The sequence below is a fragment of the Equus przewalskii genome, chromosome 15 (assembly GCF_037783145.1).
Source record: "Equus przewalskii isolate Varuska chromosome 15, EquPr2, whole genome shotgun sequence".
Lineage (NCBI taxonomy): Eukaryota > Metazoa > Chordata > Mammalia > Perissodactyla > Equidae > Equus > Equus przewalskii.
Window position 1 is genome coordinate 77,157,237 of NC_091845.1, and position 6,471 is coordinate 77,163,707.

Genomic DNA, 6,471 nt, shown 5'->3' on the forward strand with positions numbered 1-6,471 from the left:
CCCCCAAGCTGGATTCTCAGAGTCATGATCTAAACCCCACACCGTTAACATCAAGTACAGCCGGGCACGCTCTGAGCACCACCACAGCAAAAGAGAAACCCAGTGTTTACGGAGCCCTTGTCATCCGTCAGGCATGTCACTAAGCACCTTCTCTGAGGGATGGGACATAAATTAGGTGTGCGTGCTCCCTGACCTTCTTGTCTTCCTGCCCACTGAAGAGAGTTCTGGCTTTCCCGTCCAGTTTCTTCCCCTGCCCCATCAGAAGGAGAACTGGACAGAAGCAGAAGGACTAGAAAAACATTGGTTAGGGCTGGGGAAAAAGCCTTGTAGGCAGCTTGGGAGAAAGAAGGGGAGGCCAGAGCTGTGGGGCAAAAGGGGGTTGGATAGGAGGGAAGAAAGGATGTTTAGAAGGATCGCAGGGGCTCTATATGGTGTTTGAGAAATGCAAGTATTGAATATGCATTAACTTGAAACTACTTTTTGGTGACTGGACTGGGTTTCTTAGACGACAACGCCACCCCGTGACTGGCCCATGTGGGTCATTGTCTCAGTAAGGTTACATAAGCATGATCTTATTTAATCTGCGCAACAGACCCACGGGATGGTATCATTAGTTCCTCTTTTCAGATTAAAAAAAGGTGGTGGATACACAATAAGTAACCTTAAAGTCACACGGCTAATAAATGGTGGCGCCAGAGCTGAAACTTAGGTCTTTCAACCTCCAAAGTCAGGCTCTTCACAAGTCCATGAGCAAAGATTGTTCCCAATATAAGTAATATCAATTAAGAATAGGATGAGATTTAACAAAAGGCGTGGAAGACTTGTACACTGAAAATAACACAGCATTGTTGAGAGAAATTAAAGATCTAAATAAATGGAAAGGCTCCCCGGGTTCACGGATCAGGAGACTTAACATTGGTAAGATAGACTACTCCACAAACACATCTACAGGTAGAATACAACCTCTATCAAAATCCCAGCTCGATTGTTTTTTTTCAGAAATTGAGATGATAATCCTAAAAATCATATGGAAATGCAAGGGATCCAGAATAGCCAAGACAATTGTGAAAGAGAACAAAGTTGGTGGACTCATACTTCCCAATTTCCAAACTTATTCTGAAGCTACAATAATCAAAATGGTGTGGTGCTCACATAAGGACAGACATCTAGATCAAGAGAATTAAGAGTCCAGAAATAAACTAATATTTATGGCCAGTTGATGTTTGACAAAGGGGCCAAGACAATTCAATACGGGAAAGAATAGACTATTTTTTAAATAAACTTTTCATTTTAGAACAGTTTTAGATGTACAGAATTCTTGTGAGAACAGCCTTTTCAACAAATTGTTCTGGGACAACTGGATATCCACATGAAAAGAATGAATATGTTTTGTAAAACATATATCTGATAAGGAATTTGTATCCAGAATAAAGAACCTCTACAACTCAAAAATAAAAAGACAAATAATCCAATTTAAAAATGGACAAAGCATTTGAATAGACAATTCTCCAAAGAAGATATAAAAATGGGCAATAAGTTCATGAAAAGATGCTCAACATCATTAGTCATTAGAGAAATGAAAATCAAAATGTGATACCACGGCACACCCTCAGGGATGGCTAGAATCAAAAAGACAGACAATAGGAGTGTTGGTGAGGATGGGGAGAAATCCGAACTCTCACACATTATCACTGGGAATGTAAAATGGTACAGCATTTTGGAAAACAACTTGGCAGCTCCTCAAAATGTTAAACATAGAGTTACCTCATGACCCAGCAATGCCACTCCTTGGTATATACCCAAGAGACATGAAAACATATGTCTACACAAAAACTTGTACTCGATTGTTCGTGGCAACATTATTTATAACAGCCAAAAATGAAAACAACTCAAATGTTCATCAGCTGACATATGGATAAACATAATGTGGTATGTCCACACTATGAAATATTATTTGGGCACAAAAAGGAATGAAGTACTGTTATATTCTATATCATCTGTGAACCTTGAAAATATTATGCTGAGTGAAAGAAGCCAGACACAAAAGACCACACGTTGTATGATTCCATTTATATGAAATCTCCAGAAGAAGGAAATTCATAGAAACAGAAAGATTAGTATTTGCCTAGGGCCGGGCGGGGGGGGGGAGGAGGAGTGACTGCCAATGGGTACAACCTTTCTTTTTGGGGTGATTAAATATTCTAAAATTAGATTACAGGTCACACAATTCTGTGAATACACTAAAATCCATTGAATTTTATTCTTTCAGTGGCTTAATTTTACGGTATGTAAAGTGTATCTTAAATTGTTTTTTTCTAAAGTGAATGAGATGCCATTGGAGGCAGCAAGTGTACACAAGTGTTCCAGTGAATTCCTTGAACCCATAAAGGTTTTATTTTTTTTAATTACCAGTATACAACTGCATTTGTTGTAACAAAGGAGGTGGGTTCTCCAGATGGTGTAGGGGTTGGGGGGGTGGGGGGTGTCACTGTAGTTACTTCTCTGTGTCCCCACATAGACGTTCTGCCCAGTTCTCTGATTTTGTCCTGTTGGAGTCAACCCCAGAGCATACACTGGAGGATGTGCGTCTCACTCAAGCTCACTCATCATTTCTCCTTCTTTCCTTTCTTTTTCTCTTCTCCTCTACCTGATCCCACAAGGTAGATTGAAAAAAATAATCAGCCTCTGTTCATCTTATTAGAGAAATAAATACCTGTGTATGTGAAGCAAGCAAGGCCACTGAGCCACTGGGGAAACGGAGTGGGGAGGTGCCCAGAGGCATTTTCTGCAGGGAGAGAAGAAAAAAATAAACAAGGCTTCTGCCAAAAATGCCTGGAACTTAAGGCGCTTTCCTCAGCCCAAGGTCAGGCTCTGTGTGGACATTGACAGTGACCCTGATCACTTGTTGCTGCTCCCTTGATTAAAAGCCTCTGGCTTCTCTCTTCTGAAATTCACCTCTGCTAATTCCACCTACCTGGGGAGTCAGACCCCACAGCAAAAGTGTAATTCCTCAGAGTGGCAACTGGCAGAGCTCCCAGAACAGGTAAATTCACAAAGTCCCCAGCTATCAGAGGCATCGATGTCCCGAGCCAAGGAGAGGGGTCCCATGACAAGACACCCTGCCCCACAGTGGGAAGGAAAGCTGTGGAGTGGCATTATTGAGGAGGCCACCAACACCTCCCTTCCCTCTTCCGCAAGGGGCTGGAAATTCCTGGCTTTTGTCTTCCTCTTGGAATGAGATATTTGCCCTAGGGGAATCATGGAAAAGTACAAACCACAGAATCATAAACCACAGAGGGAGGAGTTGCCTCCGAGGTCATCCTTATCCTGGGCCCGGGCACCCCCATAAGCAGATGGTCTCCTCCTCGCCTTGGCTTGAACACAGCCACTGACAGGACTCTCGCTCAGTCCCGGAAAGGCAGCTGACTCCTGGTCGGGCAGTGACTACCGTTGTCAGGTCCAGCGCTGTTCCGTGTCTCTTCCAGCCCCTCCTCGTACTTTGAAACCACACTGTGGTTCCAGCTCCTTCTCTAGGTCTTGGCGTCTTCGAGAGGCTGAGACGCCTTTCTTTCCTGGGGCCTTCTTGCCTGCCCCAGACTTGTGTCTTTTGCTGCACTGACCCTCCCACCTATGCCTGTGAGGCCAGGGGGCAATAAAGACAAGTCTGGGCCTCAGCTCCTCTGGGACGCCGTCCACTGAGCTCTCGGACCCTGAATCCACCCCACGCCACCAGACCTCCCGGGCTTTGTCTTCCGGTTCTAGCTTCTCATCCTGATTTAGACCTGACAACAGACGCCCTTCTAGCTACTCTGCGTATCCCACCAAACCTCAGATCTGGTGTCGACCCATCAAGAGGACATGAGGCCTACTACCCTAGACAGAGCGTCCCTCATTGTCCCACTACTTCCTGGGAGGATTCGGTTTCAAGCCCCATCATTACCCTTATCTCCCTTCACCTCAGCAGGCTGCCTTCAATGTTCATTCATCGCTCCAGCCACTCAGATTTGAGATTGATGATCCAGGCTCTGCCGCTAACTAGTTGTGAGACTTTAGAGAAGTGTCTTGGTCTCTCTGAGCATCCATGTCCTCACCTATAGAACTGGGAATAATAACAGTGCCTGCCTCATAGTTTTGTCATGCTAATAACAATAAATGAAATAATCTTGGTAAAGCACTTAGCACAGAGGCTCAGACATGCTCTATAAGTATTCAAGATGTGTTCTCTAGTATTTTATTTTAAAATTGCTGTTTATTCATTCATCGTATTTACTGAGCCTGCTGCCAGGCACTGGGATATAAATACCCCTCTTAAAGATTGGTGCCCTCTTAAATCCAGGAGGCGCGAGCTCACACTGGCACTGAGAGCAGGGAGCTGAGGCCCAGGGCCATCGCACAAAGGCAGAGGAGAACAGACGCTGACCAGTGGTTTGCCCAAGGAGCGTGACAAGAGTGTCTTCCACCTTTCCACATCTCTCTGGAGACCACTGTGACTCCCTGGGTGAAGCGGCGCCACAAGGCAGAAGGGAGAGGCCAGAGGGGGAGGTGAGAAATCCCCAGAGAAAACCCCTCCCCTGCCTCTTTCTCTCTTTGACAGAGAGCGGCCATGCCTCTGCCATGCAGGAGGGTGATGTCCCTTGGGGAGGCCTTGCTGAATGTGCCTGGGACTGTTCCGGAAGGAGGAAGGGCGGCCGGGGGTGGGGAGGAGGCTGGAATGTTCTCCTGGCCTGCTGCTCAGTACAGGCGAGTGTGCAGAGAGGAGGGCCTCTGGACATCAAAGGTTCCTTTTGTCCCCTTCCGAGTGGCAGGGCAGCCCGGCCGCTGGCGATGACTCAGGCCTGGCCCTGACGTCACCCACGCCTGGCCACTGGCCTCCCTCTGCAGCCAGGAAACTGGCTGGGGAGGAGCACTCGCAGCTGCAGCAAATCTCAAAATAAGGAGGCAACTGCCTCTCTCCTCCTCTCCATCTCCCACAGCACACCTTTCTTCTCTGCTGCTTTTTTTTTTTTTAAAGCCTCATGGAAGGTTTTACTCTTAGATCAACTTTCAAAATGTAGGAAGTCAGAATGGGTGACATCATCAGAAAAATATGTGGAGCTGCTCTCAACAAGTGAAGAACTCAGAGCGAGAAAGCGGTTATAACTCCTGAACCCAGGGAGCTGGCAGCATCTGGGTTTCAGAGGAGCCGGCGCCTCCGAGTAAGTCACGGCCCACCTGGCCCCCTCGCTCAGTGCCCTTCACTGTGGGGCGCCATCTTGCTCCCTGACACCTGCGGCTGGGCAGGCCCCAGCCAGAGGGAGGGAGTGGGGACTGCGCTGGGGAGACCCTCCAAAAACACTACCAAAGGGATCTGTCTCTTCGCCACAGGAGCAGACAAGAAGGCATTTCCTCTCCAAAAAAAAAAAAAGAAAGAAAGAAAGAAAGAAAGAAAATGGCCCAAGCTGTGCCTTCCCCCATCAACCCTCTTGTTTTGTCTCCTCTTCCTCCTCCTTCCGCCCTCGTGCTCTGTTTTGGACTGCCAGAATGTTTGTTCAGAGTTACGAACTGTTTGCTTCCTGAATCGTATACCGGGTAATCAGACACAAAAATAAACCCTATTCTAGGCAAATATGTGCCCTTTACCGTCAAACGGTGTGTTCGCGCTTACCCTAGTGAAAGATGGCAGCTCTGGGAAGAGGACACGCATGCCTGCCGCTTTTGTGGAGCGCTTCTCTGGGTGTCTCTGGTTGTTCTGTGCGCGCACCCCTGTTGTCTCCTCGCCCTGTTTGCAGACAGTTTATTTTCATTCCTATTTGCGCCGTCGCATCTGGGATGATATTAAGCACAAAGACAGATTATAACGTATCTCTCGTGTCTGTTTTAACTTCACCTAAAAAATCTTAAGTCTTTGCATAGCCTATAATTTTACAAGCTCTGAAACTTCCTCCTCAAGAAAGTTAAGTCCCGGAGAGAAAAGTGTGACCCTGCACATGAGAACTGCAGAGCACGTAGATGCAGAAATCATACCTTTTTCCCGGCTTCCGGTCATCCCAAGTCAGCTCCTCATCTTTGTACAGCCTACTTAGAGCAGAACTGTTCTTTATAAATTCTGTTTTTTGATGGGGAGGGGCACATTTTAAAAAATGAATCTTATTTTAAAGGCAATGGGGAGGCCTGACATTTACCGGGTAACAGTGGCAAATTCCTTCGTAACTGACAGCACCCTTTGGAAATTAACCATTACACTCTCAAATATCTGTTTGGCAGGTCTTACATTTCACTTTTTGTTTTATTTTTATATATCAGGTTGTCTTGAAGTGAGGCTCTGCTGAACTGCTGTCCTTCTGGCTGCGAGATCTAAATGCTGTCCCCGTAATTTGGTGAGTGTCACCCGTCCCTAATGGCTGCTTAAATTTAAGTTTACCATTTTGTTCTTTTGGTTTGTAGTAAGATTTAAGGAAAGGGGAGAAGGCACACGGACCTCTGCACGCAATG

General features: G+C 46.3%; 1 protein-coding gene across 3 annotated transcripts in view; it reads left to right on the forward strand.

Annotated features, from left to right (window-relative positions):
• The first annotated feature begins 4,328 nt into the window (after nt 1–4,328).
• Nucleotides 4,329–6,471, forward strand: part of ZBTB38 (zinc finger and BTB domain containing 38) — a 76,527-nt gene continuing 74,384 nt past the window's right edge. Inside the window, exons 1-3 of one of the 3 annotated variants that reach the window (XM_070576203.1) lie at nt 4,329–4,542; nt 5,012–5,195; nt 6,283–6,356. The gene's annotated coding sequence lies outside the window, so the exon portion shown is untranslated. Of the gene's footprint in view, nt 4,543–4,713; nt 5,196–6,282; nt 6,357–6,471 lie in introns of those variants that run through there. The other 2 variants (XM_008529274.2, XM_070576209.1) reach the window with 2 other exon arrangements.